Source organism: Procambarus clarkii, chromosome 56, assembly GCF_040958095.1.
Source record: "Procambarus clarkii isolate CNS0578487 chromosome 56, FALCON_Pclarkii_2.0, whole genome shotgun sequence".
NCBI lineage: Eukaryota > Metazoa > Arthropoda > Malacostraca > Decapoda > Cambaridae > Procambarus > Procambarus clarkii.
The window spans coordinates 34,120,129-34,141,473 of record NC_091205.1 but is presented as its reverse complement, the minus strand read 5'-3'; the positions used below and the strand labels follow the sequence as shown (position 1 = coordinate 34,141,473).

Here is a 21,345-nt window from a genome sequence, read left to right as displayed (position 1 = left end):
ACAGATTAATTGGTCGAGGGCGCTTTCCCTCTGACGGCGTCTGGTCAGGGCGCTCCCACGGCCCACAATAATGTCTCTGGCCGGCTTGATACTCTCTTCTTCGACCAGGACTTGAGACCACAACGTTCCCAGCTCGGTTCCACAGCTGGCACGTCTACACACTTCTCTTCTCTTCGAGATATATCACTAGGGGTTCCCTTCTGACGGGAGCTCAACGGAGCGCGGCTACCCCCTGCGATGTCTGGCACTCAAGTGAGGTCAAGGTCCTCCGGAAGCGAGCCTCACGCCTCCAGCAAAATGTCCACATCTCCTAGCCAGTCATTTATCTGTTTTCTCCTTCATTGCCCATAATCTCAAACTGTTATACATATCCAAGCAACTATTTTACATATGCGTTATCACCTCAATATTTGCTAGACCTTCTAATCAGGTCAGGCTTGATGAATAACTCTCAAGGAGGGAGACTCGTTTCTCCTGTAGGCTGAGATCATAACACTCCCCTCCCCTTATTTTTGAGAGTTATTCTAGTGGCTAGGCTCGGGATAATACATCCGCCACTACACTGTCTCGTTCTTCACCCCATATACTCTCTTAGGAGTCTACAATTAATTCGTTGCACCTTGCAACATCTGGCTCACAACTCTCCAGGAACATGTTCTTCTCACAAATGATCTGACCTCTCTGGCACCTCTTGGCTAGGCTGTCCTCCTTGGACGCCTGCACTCCATCGGTCCACTCTACTTATTGTCTCCACCCTCTGTTTCCTCGTCTTCTTCTCTTCTCGTCCAGAGTCAGACATCTACTGTCTGTACCTCCTCTGTCGTCTTCATACTTCCATCTACTGCCATTATACTTTCGCCTCCTGTCATCATACTTCACTCCCTCGTCTTCACCGACGATTCTCCCTTTCGTCTCCTCATTTATCCGAGACCTCATCCTGTTTGACCTCCATCGAGTCCTCGGCTTTCTTCTATTCATCCATGCTTGCATCATCATCCTCTTCTCACACCTCTCACCTCTATACAACTCCATTTCTTCTCCTTCAACTCTTCTTCGTTCCCTAAAAGTTTCTTCGAGCACTGTACTACATCCAACAGCACTCGACCGTACATGTCGCTCTATCTCTCCCAGAGTGCTCGTAAGCATCTCTCCACACATACTGTCTCTTCTCCTTTCATTTTCTCGGCTATTACTCTTCACCATCTCTCCTCCTCGTGTTCTGTGAAACATGCCAACTCTTGACATCTCAAACAACTTAACTCCACTATCCATATGCCTCTGTGCTCGTGGACAATTTGACGCTCTACTCTCGTCCTCAGTCTGTCCACATCTTTCCTCATTCCTACTCAGCACAGTTGCATTCACCTTCCGACCCTTAATTTCAGCAGTCTGGGCTCTACTCAGGTCCGCTCTCTTCACATGATTCTTCTTCGGCTGGGTCATCCTCACTTTCGACCTCACCGAGACTTCATTTTCCTGGGCTGGACCTTCATCAAACAGCCATGCTATATCTACATCGATATCTTCTACCGGCTGAATCGACACTGTCTCATCTTCTTCAGCGTCTTCCTCGTCGGCCACCTCTGCCTTCGTCACTACCGAGACAGGGTTTTCAATGGCTTGGCGGTCTCCTGACTTATCTCCTCGGATGTCAGTCAGGTTCACACTCTCAGGTGTCCCACCCGTGCCGTGGCCTTCTGGGCACTCCTCTGGCACAGTCTCCACTATGACTCTCGGCAACACCTTTGTCCCGCACATGTCATTCCCCAGGATCACTTGGACTCCTGGAACAGGTATGTCGGGGCACACTCCCAACATCACCACTGCCGACACATATTCCGACCTTAGCTGGACAGTACAAATGGGCATGTCACTTTCAGACAACAACCCATATACCTTCATCTTACTCCTGCCAGCTAACCGTCGATCATTCCCAATCAGGCTTCTCGTAATCAAGCTCTGATTAGCTCCGGTATCTCTTAAGATACCAACTTCTACCTCAGGTTGGCCTCCTACACTGATCCAACCTTTGCTCATGAACGGTCTATACCTCTCGTTCACTAAGTTTGCTCTCTGTGGTTTGTCTCGGAACACATTAGTATATTTACCTCGGGGGTCACACATGGCCAGGGTCACAACTCTCTTGCCCTGCCGACAATCTCGCATCACGTGACCCAATCCGTTACAATTGTAACATCTCATCTGGGTAAAGTCTCTTCTATATGTACCAGAGTAGCTCTGACTCTGCCCACTCACATGAGAATTCCTCGGGCCAGGTACACTACTTGCACTCTGTGGGGTTCTACTGGACTCTTGATTTCCAGGATAACGATTAGTTTCTTGTTTAGCTCCTCCATCTTCACTTTCAGACGAAGTGCGCGACCTACTCTTCTGAGTTTTAGGGTACTTACTTTTATCTGCCCATTTATCAAAATTTTTCTCACCCCAGACTCTTCTGGGTCTTTCATAATTTCTTTCTCCCCAGACTCCACTGGATCTGCTATTGCTGCGTCTCACCTCATTCTGCACTCTGTTCTCCCTTAAGCTCTTGTACGCTTCAGTAATCATATCCGCCCTATCTGCGGCATCTTTCACCTCCATTATCCCTGCTTCTTGGATCTTGAACTTTGTTTCGGGATGCATCATCTCCAAGAACTTCTCCATGACCATCAGTTGCTTCAGGTCAGCGTAAGATCCAACTCCAGCAGCCTCAATCCACTTCTGGAATCGTCTTTCCAGATCTCTTGCTGTCTCAGCAAACGTACATGCCCCAACTTTCACCATCTCTCTGAAGCGCTTCCTATAAGCTTCTGGGGTTAACTGAAACGAGCGCAATATGCTGCTCTTTACTGTGGCATAATCCTGGCACTCTTCCAGTGACAATTGGGTGTATGCCTCCCTGGCTGCACCGGTCAATCTTAACTGGACCAGCTGGGCCCATTCCTCCTGTGGCCACTCCTTGATACTGGCTACTTTCTCAAAATGCTCGAAGAAGCTCTCTGCCTCTTCGGGCACAAACAAGGGAATGTCCTTCTCCCTAACCCTAACATCTGTTGGGTGTGATACCTGGGTGGTGCTCTCTGGCAACCCATGTTCAATCCTTTGCTCAGCCAAGGTTCTGTTCGCTTCTATCTGCATTTGTTTTGTTCTCTCTTTTTCTTTTTCCACCTCTAGCCTTGCTTTCTCTTTTTCTTTCTCCTGTTCCAACTCCAGTTCTCTTACTCTGGTTTTCTCTTTTTCTTTCTCCACCTCTAGTCTTGCTTTCTCTTTTTCTATTTCCAGTCTGGTTTTTTCTTTTTCTACTTCCAGCCTGGTTTTTTCTTTTTCCTTCTCTGCTTCATTTTTCATCTGGAGTTCTAATTTCATCTTTTCCAGCTGGAACTGTCTCTCCTTGTCCTCTCGTTGTTGCTGCATCTGGAGCTCTAACTGGAATCTCTCCAAGCTCCTATTTCGGCTACTCCTGCTACTGCGGCTACTCTTGCTGCTCCTACTCGATCCCTGGGATCTCACTTCATCCTGCCCATCATCCTCCTTTCCACTTTCAGCTCCTTTTTGGGCTCCTTGCTCTGCCGCTTCATTTTTGGCTCTTAACTGCCTCAGGATCTCATCCTTCATCCCAGCTACTTTAGATGCTTTCAACCTAATGCCACATTTTTCTGCTATTTGTTTCAATTGATCCCTCGTGCAACCTTCCAAGTCCTCAGGCTTGCCTGACTCCACAAACGCTTGCACCTTATCCATCTTTGTCCTGTGAGTCTTCCCAAGAGAGAGAGTATACACCTGCGGTCACACAGTTTATCTCAGCAGGGGTGTACAAATCCACTCTTGGACAGGGTGTGGGTGTGTCAGTTCACTCTCCCGGACAGGCCCCCAATTTATTATAGACTGTGGGTTGGTTGGTGTTGTCGTCGTTGATCCTTCTCTACGGACAACCCAACCCACAACTCGGTAGAGTGCTTACACTAGGAGATCACCCTTGGCGCTTCTGGCTCTTGGAGAGGGGCTCAACGTCACACGTTTAGGGGATGCGGCTCCAACACTTAGCCTCGTTGTCACGTGCACACACCCACTCGAGCCGCTGTGACTCCCCACTCTCTCCTTAGATAAGATATGATCTCCTCAATCCCCTATGACTTACTAGTATTACCTCCTACCCTGTCCACAGCAGTAGTTCTTGGTTCTTTCTCTCTCCTTCTTTACTACCTCCTGGGAAGCCTCACTAGGACAAGGGCAAACACCAGCAAATTGTGATACATTTACTGGACAAAGCACATACACGATACATACACACATATAATAATAATGAATCCTATACTCTATAATATCACAATCAGGTTGCTCTCCAACCCAACCAGAACTCTACCATCAGCTTATCAAGTGGTATCCTATCTCCTGGTTCACCACCTGATACTATCAACCTACTCAAGTTGATCAAGTCTACATACACTGTTGCACCATCAGCGAGAGAATACATATATGTATCTATAAATGTGTACCAAGAAAATCAGCATTTGAATGCAATAACATATCAGTATAAATGTTCATTGATACACAACAATGATCAATCGATCACTCTATCAGTCCTAGAACGCCATACATCTGTAGGTAATCAAGCCTACGACTGTAACTCTAAACTTCAGCGTAAAACACTCCTTGACATAAGAATGCAAACAGTCACTCACCTCTCACTGCGTCTTGCACACTAATGACAACCAAACACTATCAACTCCCTACAAGTAATCCACCAGAACTTCCCTTCCACCTCTGGAAGTTCACAATCCTAATATCCTTAGGTTCTTCCGGGCTTCACTACCAGGATCCTCTGCAGCTCCTCCAGGCTGCTATCATGAAGTTTCCTTGAGCAACTACGGTGCTTCACCCTTCTGCTAGGGTCCTCCACAGCTCTCTTGGCTGCTACACCATGAAGTTTCCCCGAGCAAGTATGGTGCTTCTCCACCTCTACAGAAGCACGTGACACTCCTCTTCACTGCTGCTTCTCCTCACAGCTCGAGGTCCTCTGCTCCACTACCTTTGGAGTCTCATCAATTACTTCATCTGCTGGCTTCGAAGTTCTCAGCAACTTCTTCCCCAAAAGACAAACCTGCAACCCATCGACACTCCAATAAAACGTTCCCCTTTAACACATAAACAAAAATAACCACACAATATGCTTGCCTCAAACCTCTATCTGTTCTCTACATACAGTGAGAGTGGACTCCCCCATTTTGGGCGGGTCCATACTCCACCTCGCCTGGCGGCGGTCCTCACTCACTGGGAGGGTCTTCCTCCATCCGGAGCCGGGCTCCCTCAGTCGTCCGCCAGCGCTCAGAGGGGGCGGACGTCGCTCCGTGTTCCTCCCTCTCCACTCTCTTATTTCAGGCTTTCTGCCTTATTAAAACATGTCTAACTTATAAATAAACATTGCTACTGTCGCTGGGCACACGACCAACTACAAGTGATCACTATGAACTGGCGTATATCGTGCTTACCACAGATTAATTGGTCGAGGGCGCTTTCCCTCTGACGGCGTCTGGTCAGGGCGCTCCCACGGCCCACAATAATGTCTCTGGCCGGCTTGATACTCTCTTCTTCGACCAGGACTTGAGACCACAACGTTCCCAGCTCGGTTCCACAGCTGGCACGTCTACACACTTCTCTTCTCTTCGAGATATATCACTAGGGGTTCCCTTCTGACGGGAGCTCAACAGAGCGCGGCTACCCCCTGCGATGTCTGGCACTCAAGTGAGGTCAAGGTCCTCCGGAAGCGAGCCTCACGCCTCCAGCAAAATGTCCACATCTCCTAGCCAGTCATTTATCTGTTTTCTCCTTCATTGCCCATAATCTCAAACTGTTATACATATCCAAGCAACTATTTTACATATGCGTTATCACCTCAATATTTGCTAGACCTTCTAATCAGGTCAGGCTTGATGAATAACTCTCAAGGAGGGAGACTCGTTTCTCCTGTAGGCTGAGATCATAACAGGTGGCAGTAAACCAGGCGGCCTTAGAAGGGTTCGAAATTACCATACATGTGGTTAAGAGGAATTTGTTGGATCTAGACGTGAGAAAGGCTGTTGGTCCGGACGGAATCTCGCCATGGTTACAGAAAGAGTGTGCAGAAGTACTTTGCTTGCCACTCCCCATAGAGTATGGTAGGCCACTGGAGACCTACCAGAAATATGGAAGACAACAAATGTAGTCCCAATATACATAAAGGATGACAGGCAAGAGCCACTGAACTTTAGGTAAACTAAACTCAAAGAGTTGTTGGGTTGGATTTACTTAGAGTATAGCAATGACGTAGAGCGGTGGAAATATGGTGAGGTGTGGGATCCTACTCCTGCCCCCGAGCCCTCCTCCAGTCATGACAGTAGTTACAACACCAATTTGTTCAAACGTACAAGAATGGACCTTTGAACCCAAAAGTACACGTTTTAAATTACTGAATTAGCCCAAATGGCTTACTTAAAAACGTAAAAGTAGCCGAGGAATTTAACCTGACTTCACCAAGCAATCATCGACCTAAGATACGCTATCTTAGGCGTAATATTGTACATGTATATGCTACACTAGGCTTAGGAATGTTTAAGTTTGGTTTTGGGCTTTTTATTCGTGCCCTCGACAAGACTAATACTACAAAACATGAACATTGTTGGCTGTATTATGTTGTGGGTTGGGTGGTGTCGTTGATCCTTCTTTATGGACAACCCAACCCAAAACTCGGTAGAGTGCTTATACTTTACCAGGAGATCACCCTGGGCACTTCTGGCTCTTTGAGAAGGGCTCAACGTCACACGTTTAGGGGATGCGGCTCCAATACTTAGCCTCGTTGTCACATGCACACACCCACTCGAGCCGCTGTGACTCCGCACTCTCTCCTCATGTGATATGATCTCCTCAATCCCCTTTGACTTATTAGTTTTCCATTCTACCCTGTCCACAGCTGTGGTTCTTGGTTCTTTCTCTCTCTCTCCTTTCCTACTTCCTGGGAAGCTTCACTAGGACAAGGGCAAACACCAGCAAATTTGAATACATTTACTGGACAAAGCACATATACAATACATACACACATATAATAATAATAATGAATCCTACACTCTATACTATTTCAGTCAGGTTGCACTCCAACACCATCAGAACTCTATCATCTGCTTATCCAGTGGTATCCAATCTCCTGATTCACCACCTAATACTACCAACCTCCAAGTAGGTCAAGTCTTATAACACAATGTTGCACTATCAGCAAGAGAATACATATATATACACATACAAGGAAAACCAGTGTATGGCTGCAATAACATAAATATTAGTATAAATGTTCCTTGATATACAACAATGATCAATCGATCACCCTATTAGTCCTAGAACACATATGTATATCTCTGCAGGTAATCCAGCCTACGACTGTATCCCTATACTTCAGTATAAATACTCCTTGGCACAAACATGTCAAACTGTCACTCACCTTTCACTGCGTCTTGCACGCTAATGACAACAAAACACTCTACCAACTCCCTACAAGTAATCAACTAGAACTTCCCTTCCACCTCTGGAAGTTCACTACCCTGATATCTTCAGGTTCTTCCGGGTTTATCTACCAGGATCCTCCGCAGCTCCTCCAGGCTGCTACTCCATGAAGTCTTCCTTGAGCAACTATGGTGCTTCACCACTTCTACTAGGGTCCTCCACAGCTCTCCTGGCTGCTACACCATGAAGTTTCCTCGAACAGAACTGGAGTTTCGCCACTGGTATTACAGAAGGACGTGACACTCCTCTTCACTGCTTTTCCTCACAGCTCGAGGACCTACTCTTCACTGTGGGGCTACTCTTCCTCAGAGTACACTACTCCTTCAACAGCCTTTGAGTCTCTTCAACTACTCCTTCTCTGCTGGCTTCGAAGTTCTCAGCAACTTCTTCCAAAGACAAACCTGCAACCCATTGACACGCCAATAAAAACGTTTCCCTCTTAAACAGATAAACAAAATAATCCACACAATATGTTTGCACCTAACATATCTCTGATCTCGTCATACTGTGAGAGTGGACTCCCCCGTTTGGGCTGGTCCATGCTCCGCCTGGCCAGGCGGCCCTCGAGGCAGCTACCCCACCAGGAGCTGGGGTCCCTCAGTCATCTGCCAGCGCTCAGAGGAGATGGACGTCGCTCCGTCCTCCAGGACGTTCCTCCCTCTTCACTGTCTTATTTGAGGCCTTTTGCCTTACCAAAACATGTCTAACTTATCAATGAACATTCGCTACTGTCGCTGGGCACACGACCAACTACAAGTAATCACTATAAACTGGCTTAAAATCGTGCTTACCACAGATTGTCTAGTCGAGGGCGCTCTCCCTCTGATGGAGTCTGATCAGGGCGCTCCCACGGCCCACGATAATGTCTCTGGGCGGCTTAACAAACTCTCCTTGCCATCCAGGACTTGAGACCTCACGTTCCCAGCTCGATTCCACAGCTGGAACGTCTGCACACTTCCTTTCTCTTGAAGGTATATCACTAGGGGTTCCTCCCTGACAGGAGCTCACACGGAGCGCAGCTTCCCCTCACGATGTCTGGTACTAAAGTGGGGTCAGAGCCCTCCCGAAGCGAGCCTCACACCTCCAGCAAATTATCCACATCTCATAACCAGTCATTTATCTATTTTCTTTTTCCCTGCCCATATTTTTAAACTCTCTGTAAAATTTACCCAATTATTTTTACATATGAATCTTCATGTCTGTATATCTCCGACTTCCTAGTCAGGTCAGGCTTGATAGAATAATTCTCAAAGGGGAGACTCGTTTTTCGGTTGCCTGGGATCATAACAGCTGCAACAGTATTTTTGTATGTTGGACCAAATAGCTGCTATTAGTATTATAATGTTAGAAGGATGGTTACTGGCTCCATTACCTACCAACCAACCAACCTCCCTCCCTACAAGGATGATGAATATTCAGTACGGTATTCGAGTCATTCCACACAAGGCGTGCCCAGGTGTTCCTTCATTAAAGACATCTTTTAGAGAATTAATAACACACAAAATCGTGTATTTTGTGAAGACAAGAAGAGTGCGTGTCCAGTTCATAACGAGCTGGGCGTCTCACATCCTGGCCTCTCCAATACCATCTAGTATTTTGACGAATAAAACCCATAAAGCCAAAAAACCGAGTTACTAAAAATCATAGCGACTTGCAAAATTGACGTGATAACCCGTTTTCTATTCGTGAGTCCTCGGTTAGGTTAGATTCGGAGGAATTAACGTTGTGAATGGTGGAGAGGGCGGGCCGCCGACCGTGTATACCTGGCTCCTCACCCCGGCCCCTCCTACTCACCCGTCAGATTCCAATAATGCTTATTGTGGGGGACAGTAAGCCTGTAAATATAGGCCTATTGCCGTCCTTGTAGCTCGAGTTACAGCCCCGCTTCTGTGTCAGGTAAGTCCACTACAGGGTTCATCATAGCCCGTGCTACTTGGAACTTTATTCCTTTAAGCCGAGTGTAGAAAACAACAACAACGTCCCTCGAGACCAACTACTGACCTTTACCCATGATGCAACCTACCTACAACTACCCACAACAGTTGCTAAACTACCAGGTAGCTATTCACTTCTTGACGAACCGAGGCATCAGGTGAAATGAAACGTGCCCAATCATTTCTGCCTTACCCGATGAATGAACCCGGCTCCCTCGGTTGAGTGCATGGAGGACAGACTATTAAGCTTCATGAATCATGCACATCAACAGCTTGGTAGTTTGGCTGGAAGGGAACAACCCTAAAGTTGTTCACTAAACCCTTTGTTTCTCACTCTGTTCTCCCGATTGACACTTTGGAAAAAATAAACTTTTAATTTGTCCAGTGTCAACCAGTTTTTTCAAAGTACAAAGGGTATTAAATGCATCAACATGGGCAGCTTATGTTCTCGTGGCTGCTTATGTTCCTAAGTCATTTTATCCTGTCTCTGTGTTGGCTCGGGGTCTTGAAGTGGGTAGAATGTAATTGTGTTAACTGGTTGCCTATTGCTGGCCCTTATTTTTTGATGTGAAGCGCCTCGCTGATGTCCATTCTTCTGTTGCCGTTATACCTGTCGATTATTTCACTGAAATAATCGACATAACAGAATACTGGACATCAGCAAGGAGCTACAGCTCAAAAAATCAAGTCCAGCAATCAGTAAACACTTAACAATTATATTCTACCTACTTCAGACCTTGTGTGTATATATTGCACACAAGTTTCCCTAAATATTCAAACCCGACGGAATAACAGATCAAGGAAATCATATTTCTGTGCGAGACAAACAAACAAGACCAAATTAAACAGTACTCATTAAACACAAACAAGAGCATATCGTTGATACATGCACTCAACATGGTTCATATGTGGTCTACCTCCACAGCAGCCCATTTTCTCGATTTGCCTCCTCCAAAAATACACCACCTAACTAGAAACGTACAAACCCAAGCAACCTAACCTATCAAATCCGATGCATAAAAAAAGTAATTTGTAGGCCGTTACTTGTCACAGTAGGTTACGCTACATAACATATAGGTTGCGTTTTTTACGTTGAGAGGACGAGTTGGCGCGTGTGCGCACGCAAATACATGGAAAACGTTGGTTTAAATTCCTAAACATCCCGTACATACACACAAATAATAGTCCTAACGGTAAAACACCTTCTCACGTCACTATTATACACAGACGTTTATGTTCAAATGTTAGTATTCAATACACATCAAAACAAACCATTAAACATTGGACATCAAGTAAACATCACATTTCACGTGACATCGTTAAAAAGCAATACCTTTGAGATGATCTAATGTGTGATTCTGTTACAGAAACTCTCCTGTCCTTAAGCGAAAAGAATTTCACTGATAAATGAAGGAGCAGAGCGGTCCAACACCCTCACTCCTCAGCTGCACTAGACAAACTGTTCTCCTGGTGGCTGACTCGTTTGTAATTTGCTCCAGCTGTTGCCAGAGATTACGAATATAGTTGCCAGTTGTCCGCCAGAATTATCCTGACTTGCGACTTATAATACTTTGGTGTTTATGGACTACGTGCATTATAATGTAATGTTTCGTATTTTCTGTCTATTACACCTTTAAATTACATAGATTTGTGATATAGGAGATAATTGATTCTGTAGCCACATACAAACTATTTTTTTGCTGAAAGGAAACAAGCGCTGAGAGAATTTAATGATATCTAGTCAAATGTGACGTCAACCAGTCATGTTTTTTTTCAGGGATATTCCTGCGCGGGCCCTAAGCCTCTGGCTGGCCCACTAAGTGTTGCTTGTTTCTGTTTTACTTGGGCGGAGTATGAGTATTTATGACTCGTATGGTCGCTTCAGTAAGATTTTGCCATATGTGTTTAACAACTTCTGTTCTGATGAATCTAAGTTGAAATCATAATGGGTATGTAACTGTGCACTGTGTTAGATAATGTTCTAGTGGTCTGTCGGGCATTTCTCCACAGTGCTGACATTTCCTCTCATCTTCCGGAACCTGTAAGCCTGTTTCCCATGCACATGGGTATCCAAGCCTGATGCGATGTAAGTACTTCTGTTTCTCTACTGCTCCCTTTCAACAAACTAAGTGGTTCGCAGTTGGTTGAATTATCATGAAGATCTGACAGTCACATGGTTAATATTGTGTGTGTGTGTTTACTATTTGTGCCTGCAGAATCGAACTATTAACTCTTGGACCCCGCCTCTCTGACCAATATATTTTTCCTCTATTATGTCTACTACATATATTTCTCTCTAACACACATCTCAAAGAAGCAGCCCGTAACAGCTGTCGAGCTCCCAGGTATCTCTTTACTGCTAGGTGAACAGGTACATCAGGGTGAAAGAAACTCTGCCCATTTGTTTCCGTCTCCGCCGGAAATCGAACACGAGCCATTAGGATTACGACATCGGAGCGCTGTCCACTCAGCCGTGAGGTTCCCCTGTGTATTCACCTAATTGTATTCACCTAGTTGTGCTTGCGGGGATTGAGCTCTGCTCTTTCGGCCTTCCTCTCAACTGACAATCATTCAACTGTTACTACAGCCCGCACCGTAACTACTATTTTTTTCACACACATAGAAGTGTGTGTGTGTATTTGCCTGCCAGAAATTTGGAAAGCAGCTAACGTAGTCCTGATATACAAGAAAGGGGATAGACAGGAGGCACTGAATTACAGGCCAGTGTCCCTAACCTGCATACCATGCAAGCTGATGGAGCAGATTGGGCGAAGAAAGCTAGTGGAGCACCTGGAGCGAAAGAACTTTGTAACACAGCATCAACATGGGTTCAGGGATGGCAGGTCCTGCCTCACAGGGTTACTTGAATTCTACGACCAGGCGACAAAAATAAGGCAAGAAAGAGAAGGGTGGGCAGACTGCATATTTTTGGATTGTCAGAAAGCCTTTGATACAGTGCCACACAAGAGGCTAGTGAAAAAGCTGGAGATGCAGGATGGAGTGAAAGGGAAGGTACTCCATTGGATAAAGGAGTACCAAAGCAACAGGAGACAATGAGACTGTGTGAGGGGGGGTGAGGTCTCAGATTGGCGAGACGTTACGAGTGGAGTCCCGCAGGGGTCAGTCCTTGGACCTATACTGTTTCTGATATATGTAAATGATCTCCCAGAGGGTATAGAATCGTTTCTCTCAATGTTTGCCGATGATGCAAAAATTATGAGGAGGATTGAAACTGAGGACGATAGTAGGAGGCTACAAGACGACCTAGACAGACTGAGTGAATGGTCCAACAAATGGCTGTTGAAGTTCAACCCGAGTATATGCAAAGTAATGAAACTAGGCAGTGGAAACAGGAGGCCAGACACAGGATACAGAATAGGAGATGAAGTACTTAATGAAACGGACAGAGAGAAAGATCTAGGAGTTGATATCACACCAAACCTGTCTCCTGAAGCCCACATAAAAAGAATAACGTCTGCGGCATATGCGAGGCTGGCTAACATCAGAACAGCGTTCAGGAACCTATGTAAGGAATCATTCAGAATCTTGTACACTACGTATGTACGACCAATCCTGGAGTATCTGGCCCCAGCATGGAGCCCGTACCTTGTCAAGCACAAGACGAAGCTGGAAAAAGTCCAAAGGTATGCCACTAGACTAGTCCCAGAACTAAGAGGCATGAGTTACGAGGAAAGGCTGCGGGAAATGCACCTTACGACACTGGAAGACAGAAGAGTAAGGGGAGACATGATCACAACCTACAAAATCCTCAGAGAAATCGACCGGGTAAACAAGGATAAATTATTCAACACTGGTGGGACACGAACAAGGGGACACAGGTGGAAACTGAGTACCCACATGAGCCACAGAGACGTTAGAAGGAACTTTTTCAGTGTCAGAGTAGTTAACGGATGGAATGCATTAGGCAGTGATGTGGTGGAGGCTGACTCTATACACAGTTTCAAATGTAGATATGATAGAGCCCAGTAGGCTCAGGAATCTGTACACCAGTTGATTGACAGTTGAGAGGCGGGACCAAAAAGCCAAAGCTCAACCCCCGCAAGCACAAATAGGTGAGTACAAATAGGTGAGTACACATCCCCAGGAAGCAGCCCGTAGCAGCTGTCTAACTCCCATGTACCTATTTACTGCTAGGTGAACAGGAGCATCAGGGTGAAAGAAACTGCATAAAATCATCAGGTCAAATGGGGGGACCCTTGACAAGCCGACGGCTTCCTGTACACGTCGTGGCCTAGTGAGACGTTGGTCCCTCAGGTAAACTGAGGAGTTTGAGTTGTTCTCCGCCACTTTGTGTGGGTCTGTATGAGCTTGACTGTGTACTCACCTAGTTGTGTTTGCGGGGGTTGAGCTCTGGCTCTTTGGTTCCGCCTCTCAACCGTCAATCAACTATTGTCCAGATTCCTGAGCCTACTGGGCTCTATCATATCTACATTTGAAACTGTGTATGGAGTCAGCCTCCATCACATCACTGCCTAATGCATTTTATCTGTTAACTACTCTGACATTGAAAAAATATCTTTCTAACGTCCCTGTGGCTCACTTGAGTACTCAGTTTCCACCTGTGTCCCCTTGTTCACGTGCCACCCGTGTTACGGGCGGTGTGTGGGTCTACTTGACCCACACGTTTGTGTTAATTTGTTTGACCTCGATTACACAAGGCCTTGTGTAATCAAGGTTTCTGTAATCATTGTTTAACCTTGACTGTGTGGGGGTTTATGGCCCTACATGACCTTGAATTTGCGTCGAGTATGTGGGTCTGTATGACTAAGTATGTTGTGTTATTATAAGTAGGTCGTCCTCTGCTTGCCTGATGTTTGGATGGAATAAATTGAAAATTTGTCCTTTCATGCTGCCTCAGATATATTGAATTTTATTGTTAAATGAACAATAACCAAGAGCCCCAAAGTCATGGAAGTTATTAACTGTTTGTTAAATGGTAATTTAATCTGTCCAAAAATTTCGGTAAAGTGTAATGCTTGACATGAAATAGTGTAAGTTTCTAGATGTTTGTAGAGTTGCTTAGGGTAGAAAGCTCAAGTATGATACAGAACCAATAGCATTATTCTTGTATGACTCAAAACCCATAACATTGGTCTCGTAAGACTGAGAACCAATAACAATGTCCAGTGTTCTGGCATACCCTACTCATGTGATTCAAGACCAATAACATTGAAATTCTCTGTAATCTGTATGAATCACACATTCCCGTGAGCTGAATAAATTGGTCTAATACAAGGCCGACATGTTACAATTTCTCCTTGCAAGAGTATACCCGCCAAACACACACCGAAACTACGACGTTGGTACAACGTTCGAACAAGTTTTAACACCTCCTAACCAGTTATAACAACCAATATAGCAAGTTGTAACTACGTTCTAATACGTCATAAACACGTTAAGCCAAGATGTAACAATTTAATTACAAGTTGTAACAAGCAGAAAATAGAGACAGTTACGGTTTGTGTTTCCAGGGTATGAATTTGTTTTGCTCTCTCTCTCTCTCTCTCTCTCTCTCTCTCTCTCTCTCTCTCTCTCTCTCTCTCTCTCTCTCTCTCTCTCTCTCTCTCTCTCTCTCTCTCTCTCGCTCATTAAAAGTTGCTCTATTATAACATTTGAATGAACTATTTAGGAAAATCAGACGTACAGGCAGACTCCAAACACTGATTGTTGAGTGGTGGAGGCAGACTGCAAACACTGATTGATTGATTCAGATCTGCCTTTGATTGTAGGAAGAGCAAGGCAAGTACAGCTGGGTAAATACTGTTTGGAAAGTACAAGTAAGCACGAAGTCTTAGGGAAGCACAAGTAGTTAAGTACACATGTACACCAACATAAACCTTGATATTATGTGACTAGAGAAGATCTGAAAGCTGTTCCATTTTCCTCGGCAATAAAATGTAGAGAAACCTCCCCAACCCTGCCTTACCTGTGGTCACGCGAGTGCCTGTCTGTCTTGTGTGTACAAGCCGTCCTCTCTCTACTCCCGGCTACACTTGCTCTCTGTTATGTTGAGTCCGGTGTTATGATGTCATAAACCGCACCAGAGCTCTGACCCCTCCAGACACATATAGAAGAGGCAGGTGCCATGTCTGATTCTTTCAGGCAGTAAACTGCCATAATGGAAACAATTTCCGGTTTTAGTAAGTTGATAAGGGTTAGGGTATTGGATGTGCTCACTTAGCGTGTGATTCACCTATCCATCTACACTCACCCATTCACCCCCCCCCCCGGCTCAACCATCATAATAACCCTCTCCACCCCCACCCCCCCCCGGCTCAACCATCATAATAACCCTCTCCACCCCCACTCCCCCCCTCCCCCCCACCCCACACACACACGTAACCAGAAGAAACTATTTGGCTTCGGACTCAGACTCAGGGAGGCTCTTTTAAATGCATAAGAGAATACACAAGATTACTCTACCGCCCGGACAATTCCTGCTACGTAAAGAATCTAAATTGCTCATAATCACATGAATTCGTTCTTGATTTACAATCGGGAATCCCGGGTGGGATTGAAATGGTTGGGCACGTTACCTGTCACCTAATGGATCTGCTCACCTAGCAGTAAATAGGTACCCGGGAGGTAGGTAACTGTCATGGGGTTGCATCCTAGGGAGGATCTCGATATCAGCCTAAAGAGTATATATATTCATTGGCTACCTGTCCCCAACAAAATGCATTATTGATTATTATAAGTGCAGCCCACCATGGACCTGAATACATGTTAGCGCAGAGCACCATGGACCTGTATACATGTTAGCGTAGCGAACCATGGACCTGTATATAAGTTAGCGCAGCGCACCATGGTCCTGTATACAAGCTAGCGCAGCGCATCATAGACCTGTATACATGTTAGCGTAGCGAACCATGGACCTGTATATAAGTTAGCGCAGCGCACCATGGTCCTGTATACATGTTAGCGTAGCGAACCATGGACCTGTATATAAGTTAGCGCAGCGCACCATGGACCTGTATACATGTTAGCGTAGCGAACCATGGACCTGTATATATGTTAGCGCAGCGCACCATGGTCCTGTATACATGTTAGCACAGCGCACTATGGGACTGTAATAAAAATATTCCTAATCCTCAGAGTTCTACAATTCTGATTTGCTAAGACAGGGTTTGGTCCCCGACGCCCTGCTGTGTGGGGTGAAGGTGTGACTATCACAGATTATCATCTCTGCATCCCACATGGCTAACTCGCTCCTTAATCATGTTCAGCACCACCCTCTATGTTCCACTTCTTAATTAAATACAAAGTCATCTAAGTTAACTAATTTATAATTTTAAGAAACTAATTTTTTCACTAAACGTCTGAAATTTTTCCGTGTTCCATAAGTATAACGTTTTGAGAGGTTTGAGTTACATTTTAATCGAATTATGGAATTTGCATTAGTTTCATCCTCTCTATCTACCAGACGGAGAGGGCTGAAAAGCAATTTAATAAAGAACTGCTCCCGCTAGGGCTCGAACCTGGGACCTTCTGCGTGTAAAGCAGACGTGATAACCACTACACTACGAGAGCCATTGAATCACTTGATGCCTAATGTTTTATACTAGATTTGACTATATTTTTTTAATCGCTGCAGGTTGTATCTTTAACAATAATTTGGAATGTAATACGTTATACTTATATCGAGGTACCACTGATGTCAAACTTCTGACCTTCCCCAAGAAATGCGACCAAGATGCAACCACGCAACAGTTGGCTAACTCCCGGATACCTATATACTGTTAGGTGAACAACAGTGGCATTAGGTGAAAGGTAGCGTGCCCAAGAAAGGTAACGTTTCTTTCCCACCCAGGCTTCGAATCCGGGATTCCCGATTGTGAGTTGAGAATGAACTTTGAACACTTGCTTCTCAGTATCCCATAATTGACTCATAAATTAACATGAAAATTATTGAACCTTGCTGCTTCTATCTATCATAATATCATAACACCATTTATCATAATACTTTCATAATATCGTGTACCATAATGCCATCTATCATAAACTGTCCTCCACACTTCCGTGGATATATAACCTATCCTCGACTCAAGTCCATTACACCCAGCGGTCGACCCCACAGACGCATTCATAAATTTTAACATGCTGTTCATTCAAAACGGACATTTTCCGAAATATAAATTAATATTATAATATATTAGCATATTGTGCATATATAGAAATGGTTAGGTTAGGTGTTTAGATTCTGTTGGGGATTATTTGTATTTGTAGTACGTGGGTAAAGCATTTACAGCGTTATGGTTCGAACAAAATTCGTCAGTGAAGCACTTGTTCTGGAAGTGTTCGAACGTCAACAGTTGTGAGTGTGAAAAAAACGGTTTGTAAGCCGTTTTTCATTCATAAACAGGGGGTTTGGCGGGTGCATGGAATCACTTTTGGGTCTTTGTTTGGAGGACAAGCTGGGATATAAATCTTTCATTCACCTAAGCTCCTGGAGACTCAAAATGTGGATTCAAAGCGTGAGTCCGAAGCTCTATCGACTGAGCTATCGAGTAGTCTTAATAGAAGAACAGCCCGTCCCCCAAACAAAGACCAAAAAGTGGTTCTATGCACCCTTTCCCCCCCTCCCCCCACAAAACGGAGAGAAGGTCCCCCCCCCCATCGTGCAAGCCACGTCAACAACGACGAGTGTCCAACCACCATGCACGCCAGGCACAGGTGGGTACCTCCGCACCCCCTGGCTGTCGGGCCCGAACCTTACCTGGTTGTTAAAGATTTGGCGGGTCGTATTTCAGGGAAAATTAAGATTAAGGACCAGCCCGAAACGCTATGCATGCACGTGGCAGGTCTTTCTTTACAAGAAAGTAAGAACTCTTGTAAAGTATATATATATATAAATATATATATATATATATATATATATATATATATATATATATATATATATATATATATATATATATATATATATATATATATATATATATATATATATATGTCGTACCTAGTAGCCAGAACGCACTTCTCAGCCTACTATGCAAGGCCCGATTTGCCTAATAAGCCAAGTTTTCCTAAATTAATATATTTTCTCTAATTTTTTTCTTATGAAATGATAAAGCTACCCATTTCATTATGAATGAGGTCAATTTTTTTTTATTGGAGCTAAAATTAACGTAGATATATGACCGAACCTAACCAACCCTACCTAACCTATCTTTATAGGTTAGGTTAGGTTAGGTTGCCGAAAAAGTTAGGTTAGGTTAGGTTAGGTAGGTTAGGTAGTCGAAAAACAATTATTTCATGAAAACTTGGCTTATTAGGCAAATCGGGCCTTGCATAGTAGGCTCAGAAGTACGTTCTGGCTACTAGGTACGACATTATATATATATATATATATATATATATATATATATATATATATATATATATATATATATATATATATATATATATATATATATATATATATATATATATATATATATATATATATATATATATATATATATATATATATATATTGTTACGATAATCTCCTTCAAGAGAGATTTGGCCTGCTCTTTCCTATCGTCATGTTACTTCAGTACATCTACAATATCTAGATACTACAAGCAAGTGTAGTACATATTTAGTCAACTACGTTTTGCCAGGCGCAAACGTATCACACTCGCTCTCCACCCTCCCCCCTCCCTCGTCGCCGATCACCAAACTAGCATTTCCAGCTAGCCCGCTTCTGATTGGTGAATCGACGTCTGCACCACTGCACTTCTGCACCTCAGCACCATCTACCTAGCCGATGTCTGGGCCTGCACCAGCCATTGGAGTTAGAATATTCTTTGCTCTCAAGCTGAAACAACCATCTGATATACGCTCTGTCTATTAATGGATGTTCTCAGCCAGCGCTTTATTCTCAGCACCTGTTAATTTCATTTTGTCTTTATCCATTTTAGAGTAACGTCACCACTTTATTATTATATGTGATTTTTGTAATCTTTTGAGTTTGCACTGTACATAGCCAAGGAATTGTCTTATTCTTAATTTGTTTTAAATTGAATTAAAGGTTCATTGTTCATACTATGTGTTTTGCCTTACTTTACCACAGGACACAACAGCTATGCAGTCATTTTTTTTTCTTAAATGCGATAGGCATTGACACCAGCCATTGGGAGGTCTGCCGAACACCTACACTTCTTTTTTCCATCACATTTAATGGAGGCCTTTCCAAGGAGCCTCACTCAGGTACTAGTACTAAAACATCAATTTGTGGTAAGTGTACTTGGCTTTGATACAGTTGCTTTTCAATATTTTCATTACTTTTAATATTTATATTGTGCTGTGTATTTTGTGCTTTCCGAGGGTAGCATAATGTGAGTGTTGGATAACTGTGGATTACGTGGTGACTGGAGGCCTCAGTCATTCTCTTAATTGGTCATCCCTCCTATGTTATTACTCATGTATTCCACCTTTTTTGCCCCTAGGATATTTCCCAAATTACAGCAGATCATCATTTTTGGTACCCTGGTACTTCGGTTTGTCTTCCTGCCAAAGCACTCTATCTTCTGCAATCCGACCACAGGAGGATACAGAGGGTCATATTTCCTCTAGCACGGACTACGCTGTTGAGTTGGGACCTCAACAGCAGTTCTCGTCACCAGTTGACACTCGCACCCCAATACGTCGGTCAGAGATGATGATATTTACTCAGGTAGGGAATTAGTCTCTTTTTTTAGAGCACAAGGAACGCTAATTCTGTAAGTATCATATAATTAGAGTAGGAAAACCCCTTGCTTCTGTCCTATAGAGACTCTGCAAGGTATCCCTACATTCTTGGACTGTTCACTTTTGAAACAATTACAAGTTTCATTTGTTTTCGAAACTATCGGTTTCATTTATTTAGTAGGATTTTCTTGCCTTTATTCTTTAACATTGAGTACCGGGTACAAGATTTCCTGCGATTTTGATTGACTAATCATTTGCCAATTTAATATTAACGTTAATTGTTAACGATTAAATTTCCACAGGATAGTTACCAGTTGCCACGTCATCCTGTTATTGACACTTACAATATCACCAGTATATTCGTTGTACACTTATTTGCTATTTCAAAATGTTTCGTCTCTCAGCATTTCGTAACGATCCAGCAAGTGAAGTAGGGAACTTAAGTCGTGCCAGGAGGACCGAATTACAAACTCTTGCAAACGAGTATCAACTAGATGCTCCCCCTGGAGCCAACAAAAATGACTTACACAATCTTATCTTGGATTACCTCTTAGAAGAAGGAATTATAGACTCTGAAGCACACGAAAACTATTCTATTGCAGATAAACATGCTCTGGCAGCTATGAAGTTGAAGCTCGAACTAGCGAAAATCGAGCGGGAACAACTGCAAGAACAAGCTGCATATGAGAAAGAAGCTCTACAACGAAGAGAACGAGAGGCTGCCCTAAAGAAAGAGGAGGCTGCCCTAAAGAAAGAAGAACAGGAACGCGAGGCGACCCTAAGAGAACGTGAGGCTGCCCTACAGCGTGAGCGGGAGAGAGAACTGCTTGAAGCAAGATAACTTCACCTGGAGATGCAACGTGAGCACGATAAACAGCAAGCTGAGAGTGTTTTAGCATGTCGTCGACAAGAACTCACCTTGGAAACTACACACCACACTCAGCGCCAACAAGCTACCGCTAGTCTTCCCGTAAGCTTCAATGTCTCCCATGCAAGTAAGTTAATGCCACCATTCGTTGAGACAGAGATCGATGTGTTTTTCAGCACTTTTGATACCCTAGCTAAAAAACTTAGCTGGCCTGAAGATCAATGGTCAACCCTTCTCAGAGTGCATCTCACAGGTAGAGCTGCGGTTACTCTCAGTACATTAGCGTCTGAGAATGACTACCAGACCCTGAAGCAAGCA

General features: G+C 44.1%; 1 protein-coding gene and 1 non-coding gene across 2 annotated transcripts in view; both read right to left on the bottom strand.

Annotated features, from left to right (window-relative positions):
- Positions 1-21,345, bottom strand: part of LOC138353262 (uncharacterized) — a 472,768-nt gene that overhangs the window by 126,751 nt on the left and 324,672 nt on the right. The window lies entirely within an intron of this gene.
- TRNAV-UAC (transfer RNA valine (anticodon UAC)) lies at positions 16,943-17,015 on the bottom strand. The gene has a single exon. It is a non-coding gene; the product is annotated as a tRNA-Val (tRNA).